The following is an 18669-nucleotide window of genomic DNA, read 5'->3' as shown; positions in this document are numbered from 1 at the left end:
CACTCCAGTTGAACACTACTGCTTTAGTGCTGTCTTGTAGAAAGGATGCAAAACAAACTATGGCCATGAAAAAGCAGACAGCTGTGCTAAGTATCTTATAAGTGTTGCTACCATCATACTCTAACATCATCCTATTCCAACTAGTCAGCAAAGAAAGCCTTAGGACCACACCATGGCAGACATCTTCCAGAACAGCAATTGCACCTAAAAGAAACAAAGTTACATTTTTAACAGCCCATGATTAAGATTTTTTCCTAAGCTGTGCTGGAATGCTTAACAGCCATCACACAGTGACTATACGTGCTACATTCTGTTGTGTTCTTAAATCATTTTATTTAATACTCTCAAAAAGCTTGCAAAGAAAATAATGTCAGTCACTGATTATACATGGAAAAAAAGCTTGGAGATGCTAAGATTTGTCCTCGGTCACACAACTGGAGAGTGACAAGAGGGGCTTAGGGTTCTGTACTGTCTGGTTTCAAATTTCATTTTCAAATGTCATTTTTATCATATGATCTCTGTTAGTCTACAGTTGGGCAAACGGGATTAAATTTGTTGACACAGGTCCTGAAATTCAGTCAAGACGATGGTGGTGAAAGCCACGGTGTATGGCATGACAGAGGCAGGGACATCTTTCCCCAAAGGTAGCCTATTTCTCCTTCCATCTCTCCTCACCTCTGGTGGCCACCAGATCCAGGGACCCTTCTACAACACCCCCACCTGCCTGGAGCCTGTTTTCCTCTATGTGTGATCTCAGGAGAAATAGCCTTGGCCGGTAGAAAAGCACAGCCTGAAAGTTGACACCTCAACTGTACTGGGGAAGGCGAGGAGACCTCGGGCCCTTCATTCACCCTCTTCTCCCCAGGCTCACCACAGGGCTCCTCCCCTGAAGGACAGGAGGATGCTCTTGGCTCCAGAGACGCGCAGCCAGGTCAGCTGCCTGATGGAGGGAAGGATTTTCTCAGTCCTTTATACCAAGTAGTTAGTAACTCCTGATGCCTGGTTTCCCACCCTAACCTTCCAGAATTTGAGTTAATGGGGTATTCATACTTTAATTTAGTGCAGTATCATCTGAATTCTAGAATGTTGTGCTGGTACAGGGACTCTACCTTTTCCCTGAGGATATTAGCTGTACATGCAGAATATTAGGCAATAAGCAAAATTTACTTTCTAAACGTTGGGGTATGTCTCCTGTTGACGGCATCTGCAGAGACACAGGGACTGCTAAGAAGCCCTCTCTCCAGCACCCCCAATTGCTCTGTCACCTCAACCCTGATCACTGCTTTGAGTTTCCCTCTTTATTAGCATTTTTTTCTCCTTTTCCCATAACTTGGATCCATTAGCTAGAGATCAAAGCACGAGATTTTCTGTTAGGACCAGATGAGAGGACTTGCCACCGTCCCCTAAGGAGGCACTGGTTTACTGAGCACCAGAGCATCAGGGCCAGGCAGGCTTTTCAGCCTTGAGGAAAGCTCCCCGGAACCCAGTTCCTCCCCTGAAAGTGAGGAGGCTGGGCTCCATCAACCAGAGTCCTTTCAAGTTCTCAAATTATGTCTGCAGCCCATCAGGCTCTGCTCATTGTGCTAATTAGAGTAAGCAGCCCAACACAATCTGTCTGGCTAATGATGTTATGTGAGATGGACAGAGAAATCAGGTCATGAAATAAGCTTATTAATGATCATTAGCATATGTGCCTGCAGCTGTGTACCTGTTTTAGCTGAAGGCAGACCAGCCTGTGCTTCTCTCTCCATTACCTGAGCGTTGAGGGCTGAACAGAACTCCATTAGCACTGAGTCCACACAGGCAATTTAGATTGCATAATGTGTTTAGTTCTGTCATTGCCCTTCAATCTGAATATCTTTTGCAAATCTTTCTCCTCATTCTATGGCTATTCTTGAAAGAGCGCAAGCCCTGGCTACTCAGAGTGGGCCCTGAACCAGCAACATGGGCATTGCCCTAGAGCTTGTTAGAAATGCCGACTCTCAGCCCCACCCCAGAAGCAATGCATCAGAGTCTGCATGCATTTTAGCAACATCCCCTGTCAATTCAAACAAACATCAGAGTTTGGTTCAGGCCATTGTGGTAGGGGGGCTGCTGTCCCTCTATGAGATTTTGGTGGCCTTAATACAATTTAACTCCCAATGGAAACAGTTCTTACAGAGAAATTGCAATCCTCAAAAATTCACATGATGAAGTCCTAACCCCCAGTACCTAGGAGTGCAAACTTATCTGGAAAGGGGGTTGGTCATTACAGGTGTAATTAGTTAAGATGAGGCCATCCTACAGTAGAGTGGGCCCCTAATCCAATATGACAGGTGTACTTATAAAAAGGGAAAATTAGGAGGCAGTCATGAACACAAGGAGATCACCACTTGAAGATGAAGGCTGAGATCAAGGCGATGTTTCCACAAGTCCAGGAACACCAAGGATTGCCAGCAAACCCCCAGAAGCTAGAGGAGAGGCCTGGCACAGATCCTCAGTGCCCTGAAAAGGAACCAACCTTCCTGACACCTTGATCTTAGACTTCCAGCTTCCAGAACTGAGAGCAAAAGTTTCTGCTGTTTAAGCCCGTCAGTCTGTGGTCCTTTGTTAACAGCAGTCCTAGCAGACTCATACAACAGTGCAGGGCATTGAGCGAGACACAGCTTCTCTAGGCCAGGATTTCCTCTCTTAAAAATAGGGGCCAGGGGTTTCTTTTCCCAAGTTGCTGTGGGCTTAGAGGAAGCATCTATAAAGAACCAGCCAGGTGCCTGCACACAGGAGAACCCCAGGTGTGGTATCGGTAATTCTTTTGCGAGCTGAACTTCTCTGGGGCAAAATCAGAACAGATGACCATGGCCTCCTGTTTGAGAACAGCAGTCTGGGGAGTAGTTCCTAAGAAATCAGCTGTTCAGCAAGACGTTTTCAGGCTAAAATCAATGAGGATGTTAATATGTATTCATAATATAGAGAGTTAATATTGACAAATGGAAATGGCACACAATAGGATATATTGGAGTATATAAGGAAGCCATTTGGTGTAAACCTAATTCGGCCTGACTGTTTTTCCAAAAGGGCCTGACTGTGGCTGTTGAGCACGCATTGCATATCTGCTTTAAAACATTTCCTATGGCAAGAACAAATGCCCTTAAGATAAAGGTGCAACTTCCCCCCACATTGGCATTTCCTTAGGGATAAGCATCTTTCCTTAGGCTAGGAACTGATTGCTGTGCTCTCCTTTGACCACCCAGCTTACCTGTGACCACCCAGCTCAAGACAACAGACCTGCCACCCTGCTGTGTTCACCGAGACAGCAGACCTACCTGCTGTGTCCATCAATCACCGTGCCGACAGAGCAGTCTTGCAACTGTTGTAAAAGGGACATTTCAACCATATGTGAAACATCCCATTTGGGGGTATATAACCACTTTGTGCACCCCACTTCTTCCGTGCCCTTTCTTCCTTTGGGAAGAAAGGACCCGGGCCATGGTCCTCAGATTTTAGCCCAGAATAAACTCACCCAAATTTTCATTTATGGATTGGTTATGGATTATTTTCATCGGCAATATTAAAACAAAATCACTGTCCAGGTGAATGAGACTGTCTTCACACTCCCCAACCTGCAAGTCACTCCAGGGGCCTCGCAACAGCATCAAATAAAATGGCCGACGTGTTCACCTGTGTGTAGATTCTTTTGCTCCTGATTCCTCCAGAAACTGTTTAGAATACTGGGACTTTCCTTCTCTCCACTCTTAACCACCACCACATGACTGCACAACTCTTTCCACACCCTGCATTCCCAGGATGCAGGACTTCCATTGCTAAAACTGGGAGAATCTCAGGCAAAATGGGATAAATTGTTCACTGTTAAGGGTGAATTTTATTTTCCCTCCAAATTCACGTGCTGAAGTCCTAACCCCCAGTATCCATGAATGTGAACTTAATTGAAGGTAGAGTTGTTGCAGGTGTAATTAGTTAACATGAGGTCATCCTAGAGCAGGGTGGACCCCCAACCTGACATGAGAGGTGTCCAAATATAAAGGGGACATTTGAGACTGTCATGCATACAGGGAGAATGCCATGTGAAGATGGGTGTTATACTGCCAAAGGCCAAGGAATTACTAGAAGCAAGGAGAGAGGCCTGGAACAGATCCTTCCCTCACAGCCTCAGAAGGAACCAACCCTGCTGACACCCTGATCTTAAACTTCTAGCCTCCAGACTGTGAGACACTACATTTCTGTTGCTTAAGCTGCCCAGTTTGCGGCACTTTATTACAGCAGCCCCCGTAACCCAGTGTAGTCACCCTAATTGATATCGACTCCAGAAGTCTGAGATAGTCCAAACTTATAAATATTTTCTCAGAAGTGCTGCGCTCCATAATATCAAAGAGACAATAAGAAAAGAAACAAAAACTCACATTAAGAAGAAAGCTTCCTTTCTGCTCTTCATTCCGAGTCCTCTGTGGTCAGATGGGCTCCTTCTGAGATCCTTCGTTGCCATCTCCTCTCAGTGCCTTGGCCTTCTTAGAGGTCGGATAGGAGCTGTACTTGTCTTTTCTCCATTATCCGAATTCTCATAAAGCCCTTCACTACTTCAGCAGGATGGAGTCAGGGGTGAATGATATCTGCAATAACAATAAAATATGAAGATATATTTCACAGCCCAGGACAAGTTGGCAGAACCAGATTGTATTAAAATAGGCAGCTCTGTATGTTAAGAAACTGTAATTTTACACCTCCAGCAGAGGTGCATTTTTTGCTGGTTACTCTTTCACAGTGACTCAGACCCTAATTTATTATTTATGTGGTTTGAAAGGTGCCAGTTGTTTGTCATTTTAAAGAAAGCATTGTTACATACCAGTATTGTGCTGGAAACTTTAAATATATGAAAACAATTAATCCTTAAAATAAATATACAATTTTTATGCCCATTTAAGACATAAGAGATTGAAGATCAATAAAGATAAGTGAACTACCTAGAGTCCCAGGGCAAGTGTAGAAACTTTTTGTTCCATGTTTTCTTTATATGAATTGTTCGAGTAAGAACTGTCTTACTTACTTTTGTATACTCAGTCCTAGCACCATTCTTTGCTCACGGAAGGCACCCAGTAAAATAGTGGTCAAGTCCATGGAACTCAATGGATAACATCCAAAGGACTAAGTGTTGCCTCCCCCATCCCTTCCAAGCACTAGGGATGATAAATTCTCATTCAAAGAATGGAACAGAAGGCAGCCCAGCTGTGGTGCACCTGCCGCGTGGACTGTAGGCAGATGTGACAGTTCTGGGCCACCAGCAGCTGTAACAGGCTCAAGGGCTTTGGCTTTGGGTAGTTTTAACAAGTGACCATGAATGCCTAGACAGTGATGGGGGGTTTTCAGCATCAGAAGCAGCCAGGTCCCACAATGCAGGGGTCTGACTCCTCCACTGAGGGACCCTCTCTCTCTCCCGAGACACTGTGGAGGGAGGGAAGAGGGGACAAGGGTTAAGGGCATAGACTTTGGAATTCCAGACCCAGCTTCAAACCTGGCTCTGTACCTCGGTTTCCTAGTGCGTGAAATGAGGTTACAGTGGTATCTGCGTCTCAAAGTGCTTCTGAGGATTAAATTGTGTGCCTTGCAAGGACCCTGGTCCACCATAAGCACTCAGGCAGTTAGTAGCACCCCCTTCTCCTCTCCTACCAGGGAGGGACTTATTGGACCCAACCCCTGAGAAACGACCCCTCTGCACTCTTCCCTGTATGCCCTGAACACACCCTGCATCTGAAGGCTTAGATCCCACTGGCTCTTCCCTTTGGAAAAAGAATTTAAAACTTTCTTTACTTAGAAATCCAACCTTGATTTACTCGAATATATGAGTGATCATTTTTGCAGAGATCTTGAAGATCCAGACTGCCTAAATACCACAACACCCCAGCCTGTTGGGCTCCGTTGCCACTCCAGACTGGCCGCATCAGGCCAGCCGGTGCCACAGGCTGCATTTCAGTGGCTGTGCTTTCCGCCTGCCCCTTCCAATGACATTAAGACGTGTTCCATTACTGAAATGTACAGAGAAGAAATGACTCATCGCTGTGCTTATGATGTCAGTTCCACAAGCTAGAGTTCCACTTCCTACAAGCGTTCTTTGCTGTGTTTGTTGACATTAGGAAACCCATTCCTCTCTTTCCCTAATAGTTCACAAACCAAAGCAAGTGAGAGGAACAGTCCACGTGGGCCTTGCAGGAGCCTTGTGTAGAGCGGCCAGCAGCGCAATCTTATCCCTAGGTCTGATTTTCAAGGAACAATAGGCAATTGGTTTCTTAGACAGCCAATGTAATTTGTAGCATTGTTCTTGGGAACAGATTTAGATCCAAACAAAAATATAGGTAACCTTCTGAATAACTGTTGGAAGAAAATGGTGTGTTCTCTCAGGTTCCTAAACCTTTGGGCATCCAGACACCAGTGTGCCTTGAAAGTGTATCAAGTATTGACTTCTCACAGTATAACTCAACAATTTTTTTTAAATCCTTCTCTCTAAAAGAGAATTTCAATGTCAGGGTAGGATTTTTCTACTTATGCTTTGTAGTTACATTTTTTATGGAACCTGTTTCCCTAGCTTAGGAACATGAACTGTCGAGGCATAAAGATTCTTCTTAAGTAAAATGACAAAAGAGAGCATGCATCAAAATCGCCTTGACCGTTTGCGGTCTTTCATCATGGCACGTTCAGAAAACATTTTTCTTCATAGCATATATTTAAGCTTGTCAGAGGAGGGATTCTAGTAATACTAGGTATTATTGGGTTTTGCAAGAAGACAATAACTTCAGTGAAGCCAAAATTTATATCCTTTGGCTCAGCTCTAACTTATCTGCAAAGAGTCCTTATGTAAAAGAACAATGGCCCATAAAACCAGATGTGTCTTAGAACAGATCAGTTAGAACAGGCTGCCTATCTCCACATCTGTTCTCTGTGCCATATTTAGGGTTACCTGCCCCCTTGTAAGGAGGTGCTGAACCCCAAGCTCTGGGTCCTCTCCTCTGCATCATAATCTTTATTCTGTCTCAGAAAGCCTTCTCCATAGACAAACATAGTGCCCTCATCCCCGTGTCTACTTACATGGTAGCAGTCCCTTAACGTAACAAAGTGAGAATTTCTCTCTTCTTTTTATTGATGTCTTTTCTAGTCCTTAAGCAGGTATAAAGCACTCCCCACATGCCTGATTCATTGTCACAAAGCCAACCTTTTCTTCCTTTTTCCTCATCCTAATTCTCAGCATATCATATGCTGTCTGACAGTTGATTGTCCTTGTTCAAAGTTTTCTACCTACGTTTCATCCTAAAATTCAAGCTCTTACAAAAGTAATATATGACACTACCTAAAAGATATGTTCCCATTGGCTAAGCCTGCCAGGTTACTGTAAGGCAGTAAGGCTTCACGGTAGACTCAGCACATGGAGACTTTGTGCTATATTAGCGCAGTGTGAGCACTTAGATGGGAGCTACTAATGCAGGGTGAGCACTTCTATGGGATTTACTAATGCAGTAGGAGCACTCACTTGGGAGCTACTAATGCAGTGGGAGCACTCACATGGGAACTACTAATGCAGTGGAGCACTTACAAGGAGCTACAAATGCAGTGGGAGCACTCGCGTGAGAGCTATGAATGCAGTGGGAGCATTTACATGGGACCTTAATTTGGGCTCAACCCCAAAACCATTACATGCCCAGTGGAGGTGTTTGGACAAGTATTTAACCTAACTCCCAGTTGACTAAGCTTTGGAATCCATGAAATGATATATGTGAAATGTGTAGAAGTATTTTTTACATATCATACAAATCTAAAATATATTTTTCATGTATCATACAAATATAAAGTTACTTACAGTGCATGTACCTAAGGGCCATTTATGTGTGTGTAGTTCTAACTATGTATACAGATAAACCATTCCATGATATTTTGGAAGTTATTAATCCATGACATACAGGTTATTGCTACAAATCAATCGAAATCTATTCAACACCTAACACAAATGTTACATTTAGTCAGGTTTCTAAATTTAACTTTAGAGTAATATTCATGTGAAATTCCCCACTACCTTTGAAACTCATTGGTAGTCACAATATGGCATCCAAAAGAGATGAGCTAAAGCCTACAATTTTATAAGTTCTAGCTTCTTGTGAGGGAAAATTCTGAGAACTGTAATGTGCATTCTCTGAGCTAATTTCCAAACCAAGTCATATAGTTAAGACGTAAACTTATATTTCTACACAATTGTTTGTGAGTCTAGAGATGTATACCAATTATTAATGCTTTGAAATTAATAGCTTGGAAGATAGAAACATCAACCAAGTGCCTGTCTTCATTTGGATCTAGATGGCTGCCTCTGGATATGCGACATTTAAAATTAGCTTTCCCTCCCCTCTTAAAAACAATGTAGTGAAGGAGATACAAGTCAAATCAGAAATTGGATATTTAACAATCACTTTTTTCTTTACGTTGTCTGCTTGTGAAAATGTATATACAAAATCTGCGAAACTGTAAACTTAGGCAAAACTTTCAATGGGAAGGCATAAAACATCTGTAAACGTGACATTCAAGAATCCAAATATCCAGGCTTTGGGTACAGCCTGTCCTGAGTAAAATGCTTCCCTCATTCTCTAGGCAACCACTCACAAGTGTCTGTGGCACCATCAGGTAAATGTCATAATTTCTCTTTAGACCTGACAACTGATGGTGGTAAAAAACAATGACACACTATTTTAGTTTCAGGGTCTAATCAGTGTATGACCTCCTGATTAAGAGCAAACATCCCCCAGTGAGTCACATGTAGGTCCTAGTTCTGTCTCTGCCACTTGGTACACTTTGGAACTTGGACAAGTTTCTTAATTTTTGAGTCACAGTTTCCTCATCAGTGAAATAGAGGTAATATGAAATACCAATACCTGGTCACCAAGTTGTTGCAAGAATTAAACAAGATATTGCATGTAAAATGCCTAGAAAGTTTTGAAAAGTCTCCGTACACAGTAGCCATGACTATAATTATCTGTGTCCCATGGATCCCCTATCAATGGATGTCACAAGTCCCAGAGCCATGCCTGTAATAGCAAAGGTTTGGTTACTTCCTCATCTGGCCTTTCTCCCCTTTTCATACGGAAGGTTGCACAGCCCCTGGAGAATAGCTACTTAGCTCCTTCCTGAAGGGTCTCTCAGCCAATGTGATCCCCAATTATCCCAGACTGGAAACAACTTTTCCACTCTTCACAGTGTCTGCTTCCCTGAGTAGCATGGACATTTTCCCTGAGAATAAAAGTTTAATTTTTGACATATTATTTCTTGAAAAACAAAAGCTTCTCCCAAGTAGCCAATCAGAGCAGAGTAGCAGCCCACTACACGGCTTCTGTTGCCCACTGGGAAATAGAACTGTGGACTGGGCCCTCATAAGCCACTTGGGGACCTCGGGCATTGTCTCTGTCTCTGGACCTCACCTAACACACAGCAAACATCTTGAAGTGTTCCCCCATCCCACATTAATTATAATTGATATAGAGTTCTATGAGTTGAGTTACAGTTAACTGGCTGTGTCACAGCTATATTTTATAGGCAGTTAAGCATTCTTCAATTTTTTAAAATTATTTATTGAAGTCATATCGTGTTACAACATTGTGTCAATTTCATGTGTACATTACTGTATTTCAGTTTCTCTGTTGACTACATCATGTTCACCACCAATAGACTAGTTTTTATCCGCCACCATGCATATGTGCCCCTTTACCCTTTTTTCGCTTCCTCACCCTCTTCCCCTCTGGTAACCACCAATCTGTTCTTATCTCTGTCTTTGTCTGTTTATCTTCCACATATGAGTGAAATCATAGAGTCTAATTTATTTTGCTTAGCATAATGTCCTCAAGGTCCATCCACGTTGTCACAAATGGCACAATTTTGTCTTTTTTATGGCTCAGTGGTATTCCATTGTATATATATACCACATCATCTTTATCCATTCATCCATTGATGGGAAGTTGGATTGCTTCCACTTCTTGGTTATTGTGAATAAAGCATTCACTAATTTTGATTTTGGAATCTCTTTTCATGCTTTTGAGCCATTTTCCCAAAGTACTTTTCACACACACATTTTTCCACAGTAACATTTTCTTAGGACTTTGAAAAGACCACATGTATGTTGTGCCTTTGACTAGAGCTAAACAAAGAGCCATCTGCAATGCAATAAACAACTTGTGCCAGAAAGTAAATCAATATACTGCTTCCTTCATTGAGAAAGTTTTGCCTGTTAAAAAATAAAAAAATAAAAAGTCAGATGAATTAAACAGTATCTTTAGTGAAATGACTGTATTATATTCTGGCAGAAGTTCCTTATGGCATTGCACACTGGTAACAAACAGATCCTGCAGGCAACCAGTCCCCAGAACACATGTTGAGGGTCAATGCCTTAGACAGGACAGCTTTTCTCACTAAATCAACTCTGAAATGCTCCTTGGTCACATCCAGATATAGTGCTATCGTGGCCGATTTTATGCCTCACCCTGAATATACATAAGCACATTTACTCTAAAGCCCTAATCAATATTTCTCAAAATTGTGTGGACCTAAGAAGCATTCGGGGAGCTTGTTGTGAATATAGATTCCAGGGCTCTATTCCTGTTAATTTAGTGGGGTTGTTCTAGGGCTCCGGTATTTGCATTTTTAAAAAGTACACCCAGTAATTCTAATACTGTGATCCATGAGAAACACTCCCCTTCAGGCTACGCTATCAAAGGTGCCTCTGATGCTTCATAAATGATGACCCCCCTGGTCACCCGCAGAAGATCCTAGAGAAATGTTGAGGAATAGCAAAGACACAGACAGACCTTGAGGTCACCAAGAGATTGGACCAATATCAGCAACCACCATCCATCTTCTAGAAGAATTCTTATTCAATGAAAAACTAAACTACATATTGTCGTATTTTTCTGCCATTTACAGCCAATCTTAAAATATAATTTTAAAACATTTTCTCCTCGGAATCATCCCTGATTTCTCTCTCTCTCTCCACATGCTGACTTCTCACTAGAATGTTTTCCATTTCTGCTAAACATTTTGTCACCTCGTATCATTTTCCTTGTGCTGCTCTGTTCTCTGGATGGCAATTTTTCCTTCCCAATAACATTTTAAGTGATTTTGGAAGCGTCTACATAGTACCAGCAATATTGTAAGCCCTATCTTGTATCATAAAGGCTGGACTGGTGATTCAATTCAAAATGCCCGCCTCTCTCAGCTTACCATGTGCCACTCTCCCTGTAGCCCTGAACACTCAACCACAGGCGTTTTAGAATTCCTTGAATCCACCTTGCTGTCGCAGGGCTGTTACACATGCAGTGTCCCTTCCCCTAGCACACTCTTCCTCATGTGCTTTCCCTTCCCAATCCCCACTCATCCTTCAGGTTTTACTGTGACTTTATCCTACTCTCAGATTAGGTACCCCTTTCACATATTCCCACAGGACATTGAATTTTCTTGATCTTACTTATCATACAACTAATTACTGGTTAGTCATCTGTCACACCCACCAACCGACACAGCTCTACCTACGAATGCGGGGAAAAATTGGATTATGTCTATGTTGCTGACTGAATCCCTAGCCCCTAGTCCAGTGACTGACACATGGTCAGAAATCATCAATGCTGAATGGAGAAAAGGATAAACGAACAAACGGTTCAAGTTCACAACCTCTGGCTGTGACTTTGAAAATGGTACTCTGTTTCCTACCATCCTTTGGAGTTGTCCCACTCTTCAGAGATGATATCCCTGAGACCCAAACAGCACATTGGATCAGGTATATCTTTCTGAAAACATTTCCTGAGCCATACGGAGCCCCAACTGCAACAGCATCATAGAAGGAAACCATCTTTGAGGCAACAGAACTCAAGAGGCACGATCAAGCTCACAATTAATGGTTCTGAGCAATGTTTGAAGGTACCCAGAAGAACACTGATGAAACCTTTGTGTTCATTTTCCTATCACATTTAGGAAATAACCCTTTTGACAGTTAAACAGATTATTCATTAACCCCATCACTCTCACACTGATTCTTTATTATAAATATCTGCAGGAAAATATCCTCAATTTTAAACCAAAATCCTATGAAATGAATGGAGGAGTTGAGGAAGACAGTCAAATCAGGTGAAGACCTAGGACAACGTGGACCACCAGCAGGGACACACCTGAGTGAGCAACGGAGTGGGTCTAGAGTTAGATGACTTTGGAGAGTCTCTTCATTCTTCAGCCCCCAGTGTTTTCATGTCCTCATTTGTACGATAATCATGTGTGTCGACTCAGGGCAGGTGTGGTAGAGCTGGATTCTAAAAGATGTCTGAGAGTCTTTCCTAGTCTAACATTCAAGAGTGTTAGTTACTCTTTCTATGAATAGGATCAAACTGTCTGAATTGTCTCAACGAACACACTTTTACTTTTATATTTTATTCTGCACACCAGAAAAGGAAAGTACAGTCATTCCTCCTTACCCATGGTTTCACATTCCATGGTCTCAGTTACCTGTGGTCAACTGTAGTTGGAAAATATGAAATGGGAAATTCCAGAAATAAACAACTCATAAGTTTAAATTGCATGCCATTCTTAGCAGCATGATGAACTCTCATGCCATCCCACTCTGTCCCACCCAGGACAGGACATGACTCATCCCTTTGTCCAGCAGATCCACACTATATATGTCTCCTAACTGTTAGTCACTTAGTAGCCATCTCAGTTATCAGATAGACTGTCTCAGCATCACAGTGCTTGTGTTTTACTTTACTTTACCTTGCTTTACTTAATAATGGCCCCAAAGCACAAGATTAGTGATGCTGGCAATTGGGATATGCCAAAGAGAAGCTGTAAAGTGCTTCCTTTAAGTGAAAAGGTGAAATTACTTGACCTAATACGGAAAGAAAAAGCATAGTAGGCTAAGGTTGCTAAGATCTGTGCTGTTTTATTACAGTATATTATTAATTATTCTATTTCATTATTAGTTATTGTTGTTAGTCTCTTACTGTGACTAATTGATAAATTAAACTTTATTATAGGTATACATGTATAGGATAAAACAGTGTATACATAGAGTTTGGTACTCTCTGCAGTCTCAGGAATGCACTGGGGGTGTTGGTATGTATCCTCTGTGGGTAGGGGGGACTACTGTAATGACCTAAAATGTGGCAAGTCAAACAATAATTAAGGACATTACAAAGATCTCCCCAGTTGTACAAGTATGGATACCTTGAACTGAGTATTTTTCCCAATAATTTCCTTGGGAATGCATGTAGTCTTGTGATCGTCATAGACTCCTCGAGGCAACTCTATGTTTACTCAATTTTGGGCATGCTTTCCTAGAAGAGATTTGAAGCCACTTTGGTTGAACTAACTTTAAAAATACTGCTGCTACCAGTGAAATGCATTAAAATTAAAAAATAAATACTGCCCTTACCACATTGTAAATAGTTTACATATCACAATTTATATTTGAATATGAAAATGTTTGAAGACCTTCTTAGCATGATTAAGAAGAGACAAGGAATAAAACACATTGTATCATAACCAGCCTCATTTCATAAAGAACATATTTTCTCATAATGATTTTCTGACAAAATTAACTAATGCCCAGGCCAGTGCATCAAGAAATAATGATATTCTCACCATCACACTTTCTGACTAGGATAAGACTTTCAATGCAGCTTTGCCTCTGAGGAGATAATTTACTGACTGGAAAATGCGGCAGTTATATATTTCATTTTATAATAATTAAAATTACTTTTTGACTTCTACACAAAGAATCAATGGTATTTCTTATTAAATTTAATCTTGAAAAGAGGGAAAAAATCCTTTTATTACTAGACCCGAGTACAATATGCTTCAAAATTTCCTCGAGTGCTCTCAGCACCCCATGGTCAATTGTGAGGAATAATAAATGGTTGGATATCAATTTCCCTCTTATGGGGCCTATGCAGGCTGGGAGAGGCGTAAGTCAGCAGACAGGATTCAAGAGTGTGTCTCCAATAACAGCCCAGGGCAGGGTAATATATCAAAGTTAGCGCAAAGTAGGAAAAACTGACAGTTCAATTTCATATCAAAGTCCTTGAGGGAAACTTGATTGAGTGAAAATAAATACCATCTACTTTTTATTGTATGTGTAACCAAGGTGCTGTACAGTCTTCCTAATAACCACAAAATTATTTTAAAGCTGAGGATATTGAGGCTCTGAGTAGTTAAAACTCATTGGTTATATGGGAATTGAGCCAACGTGGAGTAATCCCAGTCTCTCTGCCACTCTGGAAATCTTTCTAGCATGCCGATGATGCCTCCCCAGTCCAGAGGAGAGGAGGCCAAACGTGAACTCCACATGGGAAGAGGACAAACAGGTTCACAAGGAGAGGCAGAACCAAGCCTCAGGTGCAGGCAGGAAATGAATGCTCATAGAAAACATCTAAGAAAATCCTGAGCCTTTTGCTGCAAAAGAGCCTGAGATGCCTGCCACAGGTTGTTCTGAACCTCGGGTCCCCAGTCCAGGGATGTTTTGGCCGGGTTCAGACACCAGGTAAGGAGCCAGAAACATGCAACCTGAGCATCAGATCTTAAAACTTAAACGACCAGGCACTGCTGACATTTTCTACTGAGCGTGTAACCAGAGAATCTGAATCCTCATAGGAGTTAGGTTAAAAAGAAGGAGAAAAGAACCAGCAGTTCTAAACACTAATCAGTGAAACAGATTTTGCGATTGATGAGCCCTTCATCTTCTGGAGTGGGCAAGTCTTGTCTTCCCTGAAGTCTGGAGCAATTACTAGCTGAACTGGCATGGTTCTGTTCTAGGAGTATGTAAGGTTTCACATCTAAAAGTCCATTTTTAAAATTCTTTTATCAGACCCCCTACTAGATTACTCTCCTCAAACATTAAAAGAAAGAAGATTGAAACATGGAATGCTCTGCAGTCAGAAGAGCCACCGATGAACAGTAAGGTAAGAAAAATTATTCCTCGCTCAGTTCCCTTGAAACAAGAATTCTTTTACATTATTTCTTTTTAAACTAAAAATAATACTTCCTTTTTTCTCCTTTTCCTTGCAACGAAAGCAATAAATATTCATTAGAGAAGAATTATAAAGTATAGAGAATTTAAGAGAATGACAGAAATCCACATTTTACTACTCTGATATGTAACAGCCATACTTCATTATATTCTTTCTTTGTGGATCTTTGCTTCTGAAAGGTTTGTGTTCATTTAAAAGAATGATTAGGAAGAAGATAATTCATCTCTGGTGATAGGGCTTGAGGAGAAATACAGCTGGAGAGGAATTCTTGGCAGCAGGAATAGCTGACAGACCTCTAAGGGTAGTGGTGGCCAGTATTAAAACATAGAGTATTGGCTGCCTTGTGATAATAGCGTCACCAACCACCTCCATTTGCCCCCGACCTTCAGCAAAATATTCTCTATACAATGCCTTCTCTTAGTGACATTTTACCTGGAAAGAAAGGGAAAGAGGCACAATAATCAACTTTTTGGTTGAATTGAGTTGGAGAGAATTTCACACTCACAGGAGCAAAGTTTCAGAATGGAGATGGAAAAATCAGTAGAAAAATCATATTGACTAGAAAACTGCAACCCTCAATGGATCTTTAATGGTTTGGGGTAGGATCTTAGTCTCCTTATTCTACAGAAGTATCTTAAGACAGATTTCTGAAACCATTCCTGGGAAGATGGCTCTAAAACAGTGTAGGACCTGGGGAAGCAAATGTTGCTAAGAAATCTCATCCGGTCTCAAGCAGCCCAATATTGAGGATGGTACCCTAGTAAATAAAACACAGCTCAGCAACCAAAAATAACTCAAAATACTTTAAATGTTCATGCAGTCTTTCAAAGCAATGCCCAATAGAGTTTGAATCTGGGCTATGACCTTGGGAGAGTTACTATCTTCTCTGCACTTCACTTCCTCCTTCGTAAAATGGAGATGGCAACACCACACTCACACTGTGGTTGTGTACATACACCAATTAAGGGCATGAGGTGACTAGCACAGTGCCTGGCACCTGTTGGGTAACTCACCAACATGGATCCCTCCCCTCCTTTGGCAGCAACTGAGCTGGGATTTGCTAATACTCACATGGCCTTCAGCAGTGTTCTCAGAATTGCCATTTCCCCTGGTGTGAACTTTCTTGTTTTAAATCTCACCTCCCTTGGCTCAGATGCTCAGTGCCTTGTAAGGCGGTAACATCATAATTTAATATTTGGCAGCAACAATATGCCAGTGAAAGAAAGCTTAAGCAGAACGTTGGGACTCATCAGCCCCTACTTGGACTATCATTCTGTACACTTTCAAATTTCACACTTTGGAGACATCTAAATCAAATGGAACAAGTTCAAGGGAAAAAGTTAGTAAGAAGCAGCTCCCAGTTGTGCTACATGTGAAAGATTTGCAGGAATTGTGATGAAGAGCAAAGAGGAAAGAAGACTCAAGAGACTATAGAATCATTGTCTTCAAGGACCATAACCTGCTATTGATTCTCCAGTACTCAATATTCGGTAATTTTCAATTGGAACATAGTGGTGTGTTCTGTAAGGGTGAATTATTGACTCACAGGATGGCTTCAGAAGCCACTTCCTTAGTTGCAGCCCCAAGAGAAGTACAGTTCTGTCTCCCTGACACCTAAAATCCGGAGGGTTTAAGAAACAGAGAGACATTTGAAATTGAAGGAAGATGGCCATTCTTAACAATGCCCAGGGATCCATGGGGTTGACATCATTGTAAACTGTGACAAAAAGGAAGCTATGCCATTACCTGACTACAGGGATGTGTCATGACCAAAAGAGCAGTGATATAAAGTAAATCTCATGTTGATTCTGATCCAAATTCTCTCTGAATCATTTTTATTTGCCCTCCAAATGACTAAAGACTGAGGGGGAAAAAAAGACAGTAATCTTACCTTGATCTCTATTATCTCAAAGGCTGGAACCATTATCTCAAGGGTAAGACCATTGAGTACAAGGCACAAGCGAACGTATTTATGCTCAATGTAAAACGGAGCCAGAGAAGTGGAATGGTAAGCTAAATTATCTCAGTAGGAAGTGAGTTCATCATTGGATGTATTCAAGCAGAGGCTGTGTGCACATGTAGCAGGAATGTGATATAGAAGCCTCAATGGCCTCATATACCCCAGCTGGATAAGCTTGAGGTTTTCATCTAAGTCTGAGAAGTTATATAATTCTAAAGGAGGAAGCTCAATAGAGGAAACTTCAAAGGAAGTAGCAAAAGAAGACCACAGAATTGCAGGTCAATGTTGCAGGGATCTTGGATCTGTCAAGATCCTATGGCATCCCCCACACGGCACTGCCACAGGTTATAGGAATGGGGGTATTTTACCTACTACTTCTATCTACTGTGTCATTGGGGACCATATGTCAGAAAGTCAGTCACTGATGTCTAATCCAGGAAAGACACTGACTCTCCAAATTCCTTGGTCTAGGAACTTTAGGCCTGAGAGAGATACTTTGAAATGCATCGATCCTGCCCTCCAGAATTTGTGTCCCACTGAGAAAAAAATGCATTGGGGATTCCAATATATCCTCATATTTATCTCCAGATTACAACTCCTACAGAGTAAGGAACAACAGAGTGTTCTGAAGAAAGGGGTGTGGAGGCCAATGAACAGACCAGGTTATTCAGTTTTCAATGGAAAATATGAAAGAATAGTGACCTCTCTTTTAATGAACAAGGTACGAGAGTCCTGATTCCTTCTCTGCCTGTAGGGTCTGTGCATTTGGATTACTCTTCAGCCTGTGTCCTCAATATTTTCTAAAATTCCCAGTAAGATCATTCATGGAAAATACTGTCCTTTTTTATCAATATTTCAACAGATTTGAAGTTCAGCCTGGGCCTGCCATGCTGAGGAAGATAAAACAGGGCCCATGATCCTCCCTGAGCTGGGATGCTCATCTGAATGCCACTTCCACTGGAAGAATTCAGAAATCCCTGACACTCGGGCCATTTCCAATTTGCCCACTTCTAAACGAATTTCCTCAGCTCTCTATGAGTATTTTGTCAGCCTCCAAACACCAGAAGCAGGTGTAGGAAGCTACCAGAAGGAGGAATCTAAGACAGCTGTACGACAACCTCATGTCTGCATGTATGGGCTCACAGAAGAGCCGGCAGCACCACCTGAGTCCTGCCCTGCTGAAACAGACAGCTTCTAGGAAACAAAAAGGCATTTGTTACCCCATGTTGTTTTTGCATAACTCCACTTGCCTATGAAATTCGGCATGTGTCCAGTTCTGTTTCCTTGTTCTTATCCAGCACAATGAATACATCATTCCATGAGCCCGCAGCTTAGAGCCGATTTCACTATCATCATTCGTTTAGGGCTAATAGTGTTTACTGAGGCTTTCACAGGGCTCTTTGTGACATGCAGCAGAAGCCAGCCTAGCAACTGTAGCTAACGGGCTTGGAGCAGAGCTGTTCCAATGCAAACTCACTAGCTCACAGCATCTCAAGGCATTTGGCTAGTGTGCTCTGAAAAATCAAAACGTTCTAACAAAGGAAAATAAACTGCTAGTGACAAAGACAGACGAGGAAAATAACAGGCAACACATGGAGAAGCGTGAGTGTTTTCAGCAGCCTTAGATGAAGAGGTGGGAGGAGGGGAAAGGAGGCCATGTGGCCCATTTATCAGGTCACAGCCATG

General features: G+C 41.8%; 1 long non-coding RNA gene across 2 annotated transcripts in view; it reads right to left on the bottom strand.

The window, feature by feature from the left end:
• The window catches only part of LOC139082784 (uncharacterized), a 124337-nt gene extending 105973 nt beyond the window's left edge, over positions 1-18364 (bottom strand). Inside the window, exons 1-2 of one of the 2 annotated variants that reach the window (XR_011539014.1) lie at positions 18234-18364; positions 4398-4604 (exon numbers count right to left, since the gene is read on the bottom strand). This is a non-coding gene — a long non-coding RNA (uncharacterized lncRNA). Of the gene's footprint in view, positions 1-4397; positions 4605-18233 lie in introns of those variants that run through there. The other variant, XR_011539015.1, reaches the window with a different exon arrangement.
• Between the last annotated feature and the right edge of the window lie 305 nt (positions 18365-18669).

This window comes from Equus przewalskii, chromosome 4 (assembly GCF_037783145.1).
Source record: "Equus przewalskii isolate Varuska chromosome 4, EquPr2, whole genome shotgun sequence".
In the NCBI taxonomy this organism is placed as follows: Eukaryota; Metazoa; Chordata; class Mammalia; order Perissodactyla; family Equidae; genus Equus; species Equus przewalskii.
This window is presented reverse-complemented; position numbering and strand designations above follow the sequence as displayed.